Genomic DNA, 17,124 nt, shown 5'->3' with positions numbered 1-17,124 from the left:
ATCCTCAGAATTCCAAAACTTATGCAGTAAACAAGTGGGGAATTGGTTAACTTGCTGGGATTCTGGTGAGCCCTGGGATATCATCAGGTGGTAAATCTTGCAATGGTAACCATCTTCCATAAGAACACTGACTTACACTCCTCTGTGCGTGCTTCTGGCCAACTAAAGCCTGATACCTCCTGCCAAATTTCTCCCTAGAGGATCTGAACTCCAGCTCTGACACCATTGGTGGTCCCATTCAGACCTTCTTGGCCCCGCTGCATGGGGAGGGGAGGAAGGAAGGTGTTCTATCCAGTTTTAAGATGAGGAAACTGAGCCTCATCAAGGTTAATTTTTATGAATTTAAATAATAAACAGTGGAAGCAAACTGACTCCAGAGCTCATAGTATTTCACTATACTGCATTGCAAATATAAAAATACTGTTTTGTAAAAAGCTGGCAGCCAGCAGTGCAGTAACTGATTTTAGGGGTGTTTTAAGTGGTTGGGGTTACGCTGGCTGCTTGTGGGAAGCCTAATTTGTTTGGAACATGGCCTGGCACATAGTAACTGTTATATAAGTGTTTGCCATTTGCCATTGCCACAAGCATGGACTCTGAGCAGCTTAGGTGTCACAAGCACATCATAACTATCATGTGTCCACTACTGTTTCCTGGATTCAGACTTAAGAAGGGGACAATTCCCTTAAAGCACAAGCAAGTTTAAGCCAGTGAAAATTTCTGCAAACTGGAGTAATGTTTCTATAATGCTCAGTAAAGCCACAATAATGTCAAGAAAGAAAACTATTTATGTAATCCCATCTGTATAAACAAGATTAGATCTTTGTAGTGCTCCTTAACTTTGTTGGTATTCTTTAGCCCTTTATACAGGCTGCTTTATCTCTCCATACATAATGATACCAAGTTATAAGAAGTTTGTGTATTCCATTCAATCTATGTCATTTGGATAAAGGCTCGACAAAAGTATCCCTCTAGAATGTCTATTAAGAAGGGATCTTCTTAGGAAAATAACAATATAAATAATGTTAAAGGAAAAGTATTTAAATTATCCAAGGTAACACACATTTTTAAATGTCTTAAACTTTTCCAGAAACAACACAATGATAATATCTAATCATGAGATCTCTTTCTTAAACCAGATTCACAAATAAATTCTACTGGAAAATTCTTCCTATTAGCCTGTCTTCTTCCAGTTTTCACTTTATTAAGATCCTAGAGGCTGCTATCTCCCAAATATATTTTTCATACCCAACCTAAGATTTTTTTTAATAGAATTTAAATTCTCTTTCTTAATAAGGCACAGGTCAAGCCATGTTCTTAAATCCAATTTAACTAGTAATAACGATGACTTTTGATTAAAAACATTTTTTTTTAATTTTTTTTTTTCAACGTTTATTTATTTTTTTGGGACAGAGAGAGACAGAGCATGAACGGGGGAGGGGCAGAGAGAGAGGGAGACACAGAATCGGAAACAGGCTCCAGGCTCTGAGCCATCAGCCCAGAGCCTGACGCGGGGCTCGAACTCACTGACCGCGAGATCGTGACCTGGCTGAAGTCGGACGCTTAACCGACTGCGCCACCCAGGCGCCCCAATTAAAAACATTTTTTAGGGGCACCTGGGTGGCTTGGTCGGTTAAGCATCCGACTTCGGCTCAGGTCATGATCTCATGGTCCGTGAGTTCGAGCCCCGCGTCGGGCTCTGTGCTGACAGCTCAGAGCCTGGAGCCTGTTTCAGATTCTGTGTCTCCCTCTCTCTCTGCCCCTCCCCGTTCATGCTCTGTCTCAAAAATAAATAAACATAAAAAAAAAAAAAATTTTTAAACATTTTTTAATAAATAAATAAATTCCCTCTCTTACTATCTCTACTTTTCTATCTCTTTCTGATATAATGATTTTAATAATGACCATTACAGATTTTTAAATATTTTAAGACCCACAATCTCAGGAATATGTGTCATATAAAACTTGTATTTTTTAAAATTTCAGTTACAGCATTTATAAAATTGGTGAATAAATTAATATTATTTATTTTTATTCTACAATGTGCTTATAAATTACCTAATGTTTAGGAAATTCATACTATTAAAGCTTTAGAAAATTAGACGACTATGTTCTTGGCAGTCTTGAATTTGAATGTTTGTGAATAAATCTTTTATACAAATGAGAATTTCTAATGTTCCTGTTTAAAGAAGAATATATATATATATACACATATATATATATGTATGTATATGTGTATATATATATATATATATATATATATATATATATAATCACGCGCACACACACACACACACACACACACACAGAGTTTATAAGAAGTTTGGCCAAGTACTAAGAAACTTGAATATCTCTGTCATTTCAAGTTTAAATTTTTCTGATCTTACTATGTGGATTTTCCTGAGAGTCCAGACTTAAACACTTTCTATATGAAGATAAATGTTCTATAGTATCAGTCATAAGTCCACTCTGGTCTTTAAAAATATCCAGCAAGCCTCAAATGAGGCTTCATTTTATTTATTTAAATGAATTTAAATAAATTCATTATTTCTTCAGCATGCTTTCCATGTTCTTCTTTTAGGACATTGCCCCTCTCCCATCCCTAATCCTCTTTGTTCTTTGAAGCAGCATGCGGTCCAAAGAGCATCTGCCATTTTCTTACATGATCCCACAATCTTGGCACATGGCCCACACCTAGCCAGTTAGTGTCCTTCCCGGAGAAGAATGTCCTTTCTTCTATGACCATGTGAGAACAGAAGCTATTGCCCCCAGCTGTGTCCCTCATTGTATAGAAAATCTCCTATCTTTAAAAGGATAGCACAAACTGGTATTCAGAAAGAAGACAAGGCATGTGAAAGAGTGAAAAGACAGTGACAGAGAAAGTGAGAGACAGAGGAAGAGACAGAAAACTGAAAAGGAGAGACTCCAGTAGAAAAGGAGAAGGGAGAATTGAGATTATATCAGTGTGATTGTCATATGTGTTGTTTTGGGTCTTGCTCCTTCTCTGGCTCCTGCCTTCCAAGGCTTGGTCTTTAAGCCTTTGCTTCTATCTGTAAGATACTTTGTTATCTTTTCAAAGTTCTCCCCTGCCCTTCAAGTAGACTATCCTTGCAGTCAAAAGATTTCTCATAGAAAGAGCTATCCCAAAGTCTCTGTGGCCCTGCATTTGGATAGTACACAGTTTGATAACATGGAGAATTTTCACTTTCCATTAAATTTTAACCATTCACCAAATATTACATCAATGTTATAAGGAAGGAGGAAAAAAAATCGCCCAGCAGGTATTATGATTATAGGAACTATTATTTCAAAGATAAGTACCTGAAGGTATGATTGAACTGAGAATGACAAATCAGGCCCAACTAGGACACATAGATGGGGAGACTGGTCCAAAGTAATCCTCCTAGAGAAATTTAGACTATGTAAGGGTTCTGAAGGAACCTGAGTCTTAAGTTACTCGAGTTTTATTTTACCTTCATCACTCCTGGTATATTATAGCACCCTTGCTGCAACAAATTATAACACACTTAGTGACTCAAAATGACACAAATTTATTATATTCAGGCCTGGAAGAAGTCTAAAATGGGTCAGCAGGGCTCTGGGGAAGTATCTGTTTCCTTGCCTTTTCCCGTTTCTAGAGGCTGCCCACATTCTTTGGCTTGTGGCTTCATATAATTCCAGTTCTGCTTCCATTATTATATCTTTTTCTCTATGACTCTCCTGTGGCCTTCTTATAAGGACCCTTATGATTATATTGGGCCCACCTGATAATACAAGATAAACTCCCATAGTAAAACCCTAAACTTAATCCATGTACAAAGTCCCTTTTGCCTTATAAGGTAGCATATCAGGTTCTGGGCATTAGGGTGTAGACATCTTTGGAAGGACATTATTAGCCTACCATACCTGGTACTGCTTCTTGCAAAAGAGTGCCAAACTGTAGATCAGGAATCGGTGACTTGATACATTATCTCAAGTTTGTCTGGAGAGGTCATCAGCCCTAAAAGCGTCACTATGCATCTCAACATGGGATTCTTGTGGGACAAAACTTAGGACCTGGTGTATACCATCCATTTTTTTTCCCTATGACTATAGAGCAGATGAGTACTTGTTAGAAACCTCAAAAATGCTGAGAAGATGTCAGTGGTGATGCAAAAATTTGTCTTCACACAGCAGGAACAGATCCAGCTCTAAGAACCCATTTGCTCAAAGTCCTTAGGATAGGACATTCTGCTTACCAACAAACTGGCCAGGGCACTTATCTAGATTAATAGATCCCCAAAAATCTAGAAACATGAGAAAGAGACAGATTTCATGCTGCTGATAATCAATATTCCCACTGTTCTGAAATCTATGCAACTACTGCTCTGCTATCAGGAAAAGTGAGCATGTTCTGTGAGTCCTGGTGTACAGAATGCTAGGGACATTTCTGAAAACCACCTGGCCCGCCACTTATAAAAGCAGTCTATAGTTTCACAATAGCAGGAATCCCTTACTACCTGCAGTGTAAAGGAAAGTGGATCTAGGACCACCCAGTAAAAGTTGGAACCACTGAGAGTCTATCATGGGGAGGTTGAAACTATGAAGGAAACACCACTGTTGCAGGAAACTCCACTGAGGCAGTGGGTGGGGCAGGGGAGGAGGAATGCCCTGGCTTCTCCCTTCTTCCCATCTACGGACCTACCACCAAGCTCAGGAGAAAGCTAGTTGGCAAGAAAGCCTGAACACACACACACACACACACACACACACACACACACACACACACACAGTTTCCTAGAATACCCACTCTCTTTCACCTTTCCCTAATACAGGAAGAGCAGGGAAAGGGCAAGCAAGGGATCAACACAATAGCCAACTAACTTTGAGAAATATTGGGATAAACAAAGAACAATTGATTTCTTAACTATAGGATATTTCATATGCGCTATGATTTTCCATGGAAAGGATATAGTATGTGGTTGAAAATGAACTCTTTTATGCCATGTGCTGTGCATATGTAGTCTTAATCTCTTTATTTAAGGACTATCCTTTCAGAAACTTTATCTTCAGCTAGACTCACCCAGGAAGGTAGGACTGATTTTGTGAAAATGTTCTGAATTGGCTGCAAGAGTAAATTATCTCTTAATAGACACCATCTACCCTCTTCTTAGGGGAGGCAGTAAAGAAAATTCCAAGTACAAAAAGAGATAAAATCTTTATGGCATTTTCTCTGCTTCCCATAGGGGCCAAATTAGAATTTGCTTTTTACTAATACTTGCATCCAAGGCCCTGGCATTCTGGACTTTGAAGACTCAAACTAGAAATTGAACAGTCAAGAAAAATAAACCCTCTTCCAGGGCACCATTTGAGGGAAATCTAGCTTCTTATGGTCCCTTTACATTTGTTTTCAGCTAATACAATCCAAGATGTTTTGCTAAGACTGGTCCACCTGCCAGACATTCAGCAGTCTGGAGACATTCTCAAGTAGTAGAAGAGGTAATGAAAATAAAAGGGCATGCAAAACATGATGTTTTTCTACATGCTTCTCTTACCATAGACACTTAAAAAAACAAAAATAAAAAGTAATTACTGAAAGCTATCACAGCACGATTTGCTGAGTCACTAAATTAAGGTGTTTTTTTAATAGACCTGTTTATTTCTAGAGAACTGTTGATTTTTAATAGAGATGTTACTATTTGAGTCCAAATGAGGTTTTTTTGTCCACTTATGTATCCAAAGCTAAGGCTGTGTCAAATAGTAGTTACTATATGTCAGACACAAAGAAATTGTAAGAAGAAAGACAAAGTTTAAGGGAACTCTAAACTTTATCAGAGCTCCTTTGTTGAAGAATTCATGTGCTGAAAATATTGCAAAAGAATTTTAAACTTGGTATCAAGATAGATTTCATGCTGGCCCCCCACTTAGTATCTGTGTGAACCGGAATGGGCACTGATTATATCTGATCTCCAATTCTTTCATGTGGGAATTGAAGGTGATATTCCTTAGGTCATTGTTGGGAGACAAAATGAGATCATGTCTGGGATAATAGTTCTAAATTATCAACTGCTTTTCTAAACAAGAGGATGACCAAAGAAGGATGCACACTTTCTCTGGAATTATGCCAGTGGCCTTAACATGCTAAGATACCTAAATAATGAAATCAGCCTTCTTTCTTCCTTGTCCTCGGAGACTTAAACTTTCTATAAGTAACTCATAAAATTAGCACTTCACTGGAAATGAAATCTGATTTAAGGAGTATCAGCGTTGAGAAACCTCTTGGAGGCCAGGGATGTTTCTTCTTTCATAATACTATGAATAATATTCACATGGTTTTAGAAATTACTTCAATATGCCACATCTCTAGACTGCTGTTTTTTTCTTCTGATTTTCCTAGAAATTATCTTCCCCACATCCCTGCTATGAATTACTCTCTACTGCCTAACCCACATTCTTGGTAGTAACTATCAAGTTAATTGCTCTTCCTTCGCATAGAATGCTCTGAGCCCTCTGAGTACCAGCGTTTCATTTAGAAACATGACAATAGGTCACACATAAAGAAGGAATTTGTCCATATCTGAATCATGTAATAACGTCAGAATTAACTTCGGAAATCATCGTATGTAGTGGTTTGCAAGACTTTTTATTAGCACAAGTCTTTTATAAAATGAAATCTTGGGTAGAGTGCCATATACAAAATAGACTTGACCAAAACTGCCTTGGATAAAGATGGAGTGAGCTCTAACATATTACTCAGTCTTTTTGTTTCATTGGGGATACTAAGGTTCTATTATACCGTTTGAACACCACTCTATATAGAGCAATCTCCCCTTCCTTCCAGGTTTCCAGTCTTTTCTACAATAACCACCAAAGGTTTGTTCAACCTTTCAACATTTCCAGTGATGTCCATCCTCCCAAGGTAGGCCATTCTATTTTTAGAAGCTTTGTTTATTTAGAAATACAAAGTTTATTCTTGTTTTGTTGGTTTCCTTGTAACTTCTGTTTGTTGAACCTAGAATAAAACTGGATTGTACTGTATTCCATGTATTTGAGTCAATGACCATATTTCTCTGAAAACATTTTTTTACAAACTAAACGTCCTGATTTTTTTCAACTTTCTCATCATGTGAGAATATGTGGTCCTAATTGCTGTTCAAATCACTTTCCTTTGGGTTTCCTTCAGTTTGTCAATGTCAGTTTTAATTTGTGTGCCTAGAGCTATGAGCAGTAACTCCTATCTTGAATGCAACCATCAACTCTCTCATTTTGAGCATTTCACTTCTGTTAATATACATGGCCTGATTCGATTTGGAGGAGACTCATGGAGCTTAGTTAACTAAATCCCTGATACCATTCCTGAATGTCCTACTGCAGAATGGTATCTCTCATACTTTAGACTTATAAAAATTTTTCATGGCTTCACACGGTCATTTTCTTTTACTGTGGCTTATGAAGCCAACCACATGGTTCTGTTAGAAATATGTCCATGTTCTTATCATTTATAGGATCTAGTTTGTAGGATTTCGTAAATAAATGACTATTATTTGTTCACATTTTATTTGTCAATCACAGAGACACCATCTTCTTAATTTTCTGTAGATCTTTATTGATATAAATTCTGTTGCAAAAAAGTTGGTCATTATTTTAGATCAGAAATATCTAATCATGACTACTCATTTATATCTGACATAAAGAACTTTTCTACTATAGAATTTTTGAGGTTTGAAGAGGGCTGACTATAAGCCTGAAAATGTAGGAAACCTGCTAAGTTGATTTTATTATTCTTCAATGGTCCTGAGTCTGTAATTCCAAAAGTCTACCCTCAAACCAAAGGTTTTAGATGAATTTTTAAGCAGCAGAAGATCAGTCTGAATTTTCATTTTTCCCTAGGAATTTTTTCAACTTTGTGGTTTTAGCCAGATACGTTGCCTTCCTTGAACATATTTTCATGTGGTTTTATAATATTTATTCAACATTATTTTCCATTAGTTCTCTATTTTTAATTGTTGGTAACCATTTCAGTGTGTTACTGTTACATGGTGCAGAACTGATTTATCCACGTTAATGTCTGAGGAGACCGTGACCCATTTTATTTGCTGCATGGTTAGCCCCAGTATTCATGGCAGGTTTTCTGAATATTTCTGATGAAGTCTTTAATCACATGTAATTCTGAAAACACATTCCCATTTAGTAAGACTTATACAGGATGGTAAGCCCAACATGGCAAAAGGTTTCTAAAAAATTCCATAAACATTAAGCATATTTATGTCATAGCATTAAGTTTGGTCAATTTGAAACTTACTGTATTGTAGTATAAGAGACATTTTGTTTGCTTGTGTTTACTTTCCCAGGAGTAAATGCGTTTTGGTTAACCACAATGGCAAACTTAGTCAAGACATTTATGTCAACAAATCCTACTGCTTAACAAAGTCACATTCTTAGTTTCTAGGACAGCAGACTGGATTCTAAGTAATAAGGTGTTTATAAGGCATGCTGTAAATCTGGGACTATAAACATGTCTACTTTTCTGTTAAACCTGCTGCTGTGCATGAGGTACAATAAGCTCTCTTTTCAGTTTTATGGTGACCAGTATGTTGGCTTCCCAATCCTGATTGCTGTTGATTCTGCTGTTCTCAAAGCCTCCTGCCAAGCTCTTGACCCAAGTCACGCTCCTGGTGATGTCATGATGCCACTAAGAATTTGCTCATTCACTGTACCTGAGAGTCACATACCTTCTCTATTAGTCACACACTACTTGGAGAATGACATTGTGAAAAAAAGCAGGTCTCTCCTTCCCCTATTTCAAAGGTATCACATTTTTAGGTCTTTCATAATGAGCTTATAGATATAGTAAGATGATTATTGTTTTTACAGAAATTATTTTTAACAAGGATTTTTCTCAAGAGTTAACAATACTACTTTTGTTGTTTTGACAAGAAACAAGATTTTCTCTGCATTTATAAGTACAATTTATTCCAATTCAACATATATGCATGAAACACAGTGCCTGCTATTTGAGATTATCTCGAACAATCTCAGTTACTATTGCCAAATATCTGTAGGAAAAGAAGAGAAACTGGTAGTAGATCTGGATATTTAAATTACATCATGTCAAATATATCTATATGGAAAAATCTGATCACCTAAGTTCTTCACTTTTCACCCAAATACTATTTATATAGATACACTTTGCATCTTGCCTTACTTCACACTTTGATTCCCTGACCCAAATTACTCATAGACTAATGTTCCAGAGATCCTGTTAAATCAAATATTAAAAACAAAAACAAACAAAACCTCAACAAAAAATTTCTGAAAATCAGCCGGCTTTGAGCTCAGTCCTAAGCAAATAGCTCTTGTATTTGTATACTTTTTGTTCTAAGATAACATCAGTGTTTTAACCAGGCATGAACAATGACTCAATACAAATGACTAAAAGCCACAAGTTAATTTCTCATGGACTATGATGGACTTGGAGCTTATGCTCTATCTTTGATTTGTCAGAGTGTTTCCTCCGACATTTCATTTAATAAATGAGGTGTTTTTTTGGTAGAAAATTTTCTTCTACCTTCAGGAAGAAACTCCATCAGTAACTCTTTAACCAAACATTAGAGGCTATTTCTGGAAAGTTCTTTGAGTTACTTTGAGTTACTAGGAAATTATACCTACATATTTGACATTCAGATTTGACAGTTAACATGAATTAGACAAAAATCATTTTCTTAAACAGTTTTTCAAATTTCAGTGATATACAGACATTTTGCAAAAGAAAAAAGTCCTTGTGGATCCCGCATGTTAAATTATTTTTACCATGATGTTAATTAAATGGAAGATGATTTTATACTATAAAATGTAACCACCTCTCATGTTCCCCTGGCACTTCAGTCCAGCTATGCACCTGGCCCCATGGCCACCAACCCCTGCTGCCTGGGACCAGGGGCTGGCCTGCCGAAGGCATGGTGCTGCCGGACCAGAACAACTTGTGGAACATTTTCCAGAAGGTTGATAAAGACAGGAGCGGGGTGATATGGGATAACAAGCTTCAGCAAGCACTATCTAACAGTACTTGCACTCCATTTAATCAGTGACTGTCAGGTCAGTCATGTCTATGTTTGAGAGAACAAGGCTGCCGTGAACTTAAGTGAGTTCACTGGTGTCTGGAAGTACATCACAGACTGGCCGAACATCTTTCACACTTATGACAGAGACAACTTTGGGATGATTGATAAGAACAAGCTCAAGCAAGCCCTGTCAGGATATGAGCTCTCTGACCAGTTTCACAACATCCTCATTTGCAAGTTTGACAGACAAGGATGGGAGCAGATCATGTTTGATGACTTCATCCAGTGCCACATCGTCTTGCAGAATGCTAGATCAGTGAAAGTGAAGTTTCTGTGGCCTGCTAAGTGCAACAATCCATGATTTCCGCACTGAGATTGACAGATATATTCAGGCATTACCATTTGGATCAGGTTGGCTGGATTCAGGTGCAATATGAACAGTATCTGTTTATGGTCTTTAGCCTCCTATAACACTGGCCTTTGCAAATAGCAACGTGACTTATGGAAGGAAAACTAAAAATGCCAACTCTCCCTTTAAAGAACAGGACAAAAATGCAGCTAGATACTGTTCTTCTTTTACATTTTAATTTTTTTAATGTTTATTTCTGAGCATGAGAAATAAGCAGAGACAGAGCATAAGTGGGGGAGGGGCAGAGAGAGAGGGAGACACAGAATCAGAAGCAGGCTCCAGTCTCTGAGCTGTCAGCACAGAGCCCAATGCGGGGCTCAAACTCACAAACTGTGAGATCATGACCTGAGCCAAAGTCGGACGTTCAACCGACTGAGCCACCCAGGTGCCCCTTTACATTTTATATAATTAACATTTGAGGGCTAAGCTAAGCTTAAGGCTAAGCTTTGAGGGCTAAGCTAACATTTGTGCATAAGCTAATTAAGGTTTTTGCAAGTGTAACAATAGTTATAATCATTATTCATATACAAACATTTGATTTGAAACTGTTCACTTGTCCCATGCAAAAAATTCATCATGTGCATTTCTAGATAGCTCCAGTTCTATAATAGAAATACTTCTATTAGCCAATAAGAATTTTAAAATAATATGGAACTTGCACAGAGGCTTTTATGTGCCTTACATTTTTAAAACAGGATCTATTGTGTTTGAATATGCAACATAAGCAATAAAGCAAATGTGCTTCTTGTTCTGCCCCCCCAAAAAAGCTAAACAAATGTAAAAACACAAATAAACTCATGACATCCATAAAATTCAATATTAATTTAACATGTTACATAGTTGCTTTAATTATACAAAACTACTATTTGTACTGTGATTATGCTTTTTAATATCACTGCACTATAAGCTTCATAAAGACAGACCCATGTCTGGGTTTTTTCACCATTTTGAATTCTTAGAAAACATTTGGGGAGGAAATGAATTAATTATCATTGTTAATATGGGCAACTTTTAACATATTGAGCAGAACAGGGGGGTGGCTGAGTTGGTTAGCATCCAATTCTTAATATAAGCTTAGATCATGATCTCATAGTTCATGAGATTGAGCCCCGTATCATGCTCTGCACTGGAGCTGAGTCTGCTTGGGATTCTCTCTCTTGGTCTCTCTCTGACCCCCCTTTTCTCTCTCAATAAATAAACAATCTTAAAAAAAATCCACAACAAACAAAACTCCAGGACCATATGGCTTCCTGGGTGAATTCTACCAAACATTTAAAGAAGAAATAATACCTATTCTCCTCAAACTATTCCAAAACATAAGAAAAGAAGTAAAATTTCCAAATTCATTCTATGAGGCCTGCATTACCCTGAAATCAAACCAGGCAAAGACCCTACCAAAAAAAAAAAAAAAAAAAAAAAAGAAAGAAAGAAAAGAAAAAGAAAAAAAGAAAACCCCAGAAAACTACAGGCCAATAAAATATTAGCAAACTGGATTCAACAATACATTTAAGGGATTATTTACCACAGTCAATTGGGATTTATTCCAGGGATGCGAGTATGGTTCAATATTTGCAAATCAATCAATGTGATACAGGTGATTCAATGTGATACAACCAGGAATAAATTTAATGAAGACGGGGAAAGACCTATTCTCTGGAAACTTATAAGACATTGATAAAAAAAAAATTGAAGATGATACAAACAAATATACCCTGCTCATAATACCCAAAGCAGTCTGTAGATTCAACGCAATTCCTATCAAAATACCAATACCATTTTTCACAGAAGTAAAGCAAATAAACCTACAGTTTGAACAGAACCACAAAAGACCCTGAAAAGCCAAAACAATCTTCTAAAAATTTTTATATATTTATTTAAGTAATCTGTACATCCAAAATGGGGCTCGAACTCAAGACTCCAGGATCAAGAGTCTCATGCTCTTCCAACCAAGCCAGCTGACACCCAGCCAAAGCAATCTTAAGAGAAAAGAACAAAATAGGTTTCAAGATATACTACAAAGCTGTAGTAATCAAAACAGTATGGTACTAGCACAAAAATAGATATGTAGATCAACAGAAACAGGATAGACAGCCCAGAAACAAACCCATGCTTTTATGGTCAGTTAATTTATGACAAAAGAGCCATGAATATGCAATAGAGGAAAGAGTCTCTTCAATAAACAGTGCTGGGAAAACTGGAAAGCTACCTGCAGAAGAATGAAACTGGACCACTTTCTTTACACACAAAATAAAACAAAAAATGGATTAAAGTCCTAAATGTGAAACCTGAAATCATAAAACTCCTAAAGGAAAACATGGGCAGTAATGTCTTAGACATTGGCCTTGGAAACATATTTATGGATATATTTCCTCAGACAAGGAAAAAAACAAAAGCAAAACTAAACTACCAGGACTATACCAAAATAAAAGTCTTTTGCACAGCAAAGGAAACCACCATAAAACAAAAAGGCAACCTACTGAATGGGAAAAGATATTTGCAAATGATATATCAGATAAGGAGTTAATATTCAAAATATAAAAAGAACTTATTCAACACACACAAAAAATCCAATTAAAAAATGGGCAGACAACCTGAATGGGCACTTACCCAAAAAGGACATACACAATCAAGTGGGATTTATTCCTCAGATGAAAGGGTGGTTCAATACTCACAAGTCAGTCATCATGATACACCACATTAATAAAAGACTAACAATCAGATGATCATTTCAATAGATGCAGAAAAAGCATTTGACAAAGTACAACATCCATTCATGATAACCCTCAATAAATTAGGTTTAGAGGGACATATCCCAACATTTTAAGGCCATATATGAACAAACCACAGCTCATATCATCCTCAAGGGGAAAAAATGAGAGCTTTTCCTCTCTGGTCAGGAACAAGACAGGGATGTCCGTTCTCACCATTGTTATTTAACATAGTACTTAAAGTCCTAACCACAGCAATCAGATGACAAAAAGAAATAAAAGGCATCCAGATCCGCAAGGAAGAAGTCAAACTTTCACTCTTTGCAGTTAACATGATACTGTATATAGAAAACCCAAAAGAATCCACCAAAAAACTAGTAGAGCTGTGTGACTGTTTAGAAAGGCAGTCTGCTGGGGTTGGTGGGAGTTGGGCTTACATCTAGTTCACCCTTCCACAAAGGGTTGCATAGGACAGTGAGCTCAGAAGAGCCCCTTACTTAGTTTAATGCTCTGCTGTTACTGTCTTAAAATTCTTAATAATTTTGAATGAGGAAGATGGCGGCGTAGGAGGACGCTGGGCTCACCGTGCGTCCTGCTGATCACTTAGATTCCACCTACACCTGCCTAAATAACCCAGAAAACCGCCAGAGGATTAGCAGAACGGAGTCGCTGGAGCCAAGCGCATACGAGAGGCCCACGGAAGAGGGTAGGAAGGGCAGCGAGGCGGTGCGCGCTCCACGGACTGGCGGGAGGGAGCCAGGCGGAGGGGCAGCTCGCGGCCAAGCAGAGCCCCCGAGTCTGGCTGGCAAAAGCGGAGGGGCCTGACGGACTGTGTTCCGACAGCAAGCGCGACTTAGCATCTGGGAGGTCATAAGTTAACAGCTCTGCTCGGAAAGCAGGAAGGCTGGAGGACAAAGGGAGGGAGAGCTGCTGAGCCCCCGGATGACAGAGCTCAGTTTGGTGGGGAAGAAAGGCGCTCGCCAGCGCCATCTCCCCCGCCCATCCCCCAGCCAAAATCCCAAAGAGAACCAGTTCCTGCCAGGGAACTTGCTCACTCCGCGAAAACACCCAACTCTGTGCTTCTGCAGAGCCAAACCTCCGGCAGGGGATCTGACTCCCTCCCGCTGCCACAGGGCCCCTCCTGAAGTGGATCACCTAAGGAGAAGCGAGCTAAGCCTGCCCCTCCTGCCCCTGTGCACGTTGCCTACCCACCCCAGCTAAGACGCCAGATCCCCAGCATCACAAGCCTGGCAGTGTGCAGATAGCCCAGACGGGCCACACCACCCCACAGTGAACCCCGCCCCTAGGAGAGGGGAAGAGAAGGCATGCACCAGTCTGACTGTGGACACAGCGGTGGGCTGGGGGCAGACATCAGGTCGGACTGCAGCCCCACCCACCAACTCCAGTTATACACCACAGCACAGGGGAAGTGCCCTGCAGGTCTCACCACGCCAGGGACTATCCAAAATGACCAAGCGGAAGAATTCCCCTCAGAAGAATCTCCAGGAAATAACAACAGCTAATGAGCTGATGAAAAAGGATTTAAATAATATAACAGAAAGTGAATTTAGAATAATAGTCATAAAATTAATCGCTGGGCTTGAAAACAGTATAGCTGACAGCAGAGAATCTCTTGCTGCAGAGATCAAGGGACTAAGGAACAGTCACGAGGAGCTGAAAAACGCTTTAAACGAAATGCATAACAAAATGGAAACCACCACGGCTCGGATTGAAGAGGCAGAGGAGAGAATAGGTGAACTAGAAGATAAAGTTATGGAAAAAGAGGAAGCTGAGAAAAAGAGAGATAAAAAAATCCAGGAGTATGAGGGGAAAATTAGAGAACTAAGTGATACACTAAAAAGAAATAATCTACGCGTAATTGGTATCCCAGAGGAGGAAGAGAGAGGGAAAGGTGCTGAAGGGGTACTTGAAGAAATAATAGCTGAGAACTTCCCTGAAGTGGGGAAGGAAAAAGGCATTGAAATCCAAGAGGCACAGAGAACTCCCTTCAGACGTAACTTGAATCGATCTTCTGCACGACATATCATAGTGAAACTGGCAAAATACAAGGATAAAGAGAAAATTCTGAAAGCAGCAAGGGGTAAACGTGCCCTCACATATAAAGGGAGACCTATAAGACTCGTGACTGATCTCTCTTTTGAAACTTGGCAGGCCAGAAAGCATTGGCACGAGATTTTCAGTGTGCTAGACAGAAAAAATATGCAGCCGAGAATCCTTTATCCAGCAAGTCTGTCATTTAGAATCGAAGGAGAGATAAAGGTCTTCCCAAACAAACAAAAACTGAAGGAATTTGTCACCACTAAACCAGCCCTACAAGAGATCCTAAGGGGGACCCTGTGAGACGAAGTACCAGAGACATCACTACAAGCATAAAACATACATACATCACAATGACCCTAAACCCGTATCTTTCTATAATAACACTGAATGTAAATGGATTAAATGCGCCAACCAAAAGACACAGGGTATCAGAATGGATAAAAAAAACAAGACCCATCTATTTGCTGTCTATAAGAGACTCATTTTAGACCTGAGGACACCTTTAGATTGAGAGTGAGGGGATGGAGAACTATTTATCATGCTACTGGAAGCCAAAAGAAAGCTGGAGTAGCCATACTTATATCAGACAAACTAGACTTTAAATTAAAGGCTGTAACAAGAGATGAAGAAGGACATTATATAATAGTTACAGGGTCTATCCATCAGGAAGAGCTAACAATTATAAATGTCTATGCGCCGAATACGGGAGCCCCCAAATATATAAACCAATTACTCATAAACATAAGCAACCTGATTGATAAGAATGTGGTAATTGCAGGGGACTTTAACACCCCACTTACAGAAATGGATAGATCATCTAGACACACGGTCAATAAAGAAACAAGGGCCCTGAATGTTACATTGGATCAGATGGACTTGACAGATATATTTAGAACTCTGCATCCCAAAGCAACAGAATATACTTTCTTCTCGAGTGCACATGGAACATTCTCCAAGATAGATCATATACTGGGTCACAAAACAGCCCTTCATAAGTTTACAAGAATTGAAATCATACCATGCATACTTTCAGACCACAATGCTATGAAGCTTGAAATCAACCACAGGAAAAAGTCTGGAAAACCTCCAAAAGCATGGAGGTTAAAGAACACCCTACTAACGAATGAGTGGGTCAACCAGGCAATTCGAGAAGAAATTAAAAAATATATGGAAACAAACAAAAATGAAAATACAACAATCCAAACGCTTTGGGACGCAGCGAAGGCAGTCCTGAGAGGAAAATACATTGCAATCCAGGCCTATCTCAAGAAACAAGAAAAATCCCAAATACAAAATCTAACAGCACACCTAAAGGAAATAGAAGCAGAAGAGCAAAGGCAGCCTAAACCCAGCAGAAGAAGAGAAATAATAAAGATCAGAGCAGAAATAAACAATATAGAATCTAAAAAAACTGTAGAGCAGATCAACGAAACCAAGAGTTGGTTTTTTGAAAAAATAAACAAAATGGACAAACCTCTAGCCAGGCTTCTCAAAAAGAAAAGGGAGATGACCCAAATAGATAAAATCATGAATGAAAATGGAATTATTACAACCAATCCCTCAGAGATACAAACAATTATCAGGGAATACTATGAAAAATTATATGCCAACAAATTGGACAACCTGGAAGAAATGGACAAATTCCTGAACACCCACACTCTTCCAAAACTCAATCAGGAGGAAATAGAAAGCTTGAACAGACCCATAACCAGTGAAGAAATTGAATTGGTTATCAAAAACTCCCAACAAATAAGAGTCCAGGACCAGATGGCTTCCCAGGGGAGTTCTACCAGACGTTTAAAGCAGAGATAACACCTATCCTTCTCAAGCTATTCCAAGAAATAGAAAGGGAAGGAAAACTTCCAGACTCATTCTATGAAGCCAGTATTACTTTGATTCCTAAACCAGA

General features: G+C 38.4%; 1 long non-coding RNA gene across 1 annotated transcript in view; it reads left to right on the top strand.

Annotated features, from left to right (window-relative positions):
- LOC147584056 (uncharacterized) overlaps positions 1–7,004 on the top strand; it is a 314,494-nt gene extending 307,490 nt beyond the window's left edge. The window contains exon 4 of the long non-coding RNA XR_015240657.1: positions 6,818–7,004. This is a non-coding gene — a long non-coding RNA (uncharacterized LOC147584056). The remainder of the gene's footprint in view (positions 1–6,817) is intronic.
- Positions 7,005–17,124: the final 10,120 nt, after the last annotated feature.

This window comes from Puma concolor, chromosome A1 (genome assembly GCF_028749965.1).
Source record: "Puma concolor isolate L17-30 chromosome A1, mPumCon1.1.hap2, whole genome shotgun sequence".
NCBI classification, from domain to species: Eukaryota; Metazoa; Chordata; class Mammalia; order Carnivora; family Felidae; genus Puma; species Puma concolor.
Note: the sequence above shows the minus strand (reverse complement) of the source record. Positions and strands in the feature narration are given on the sequence as shown.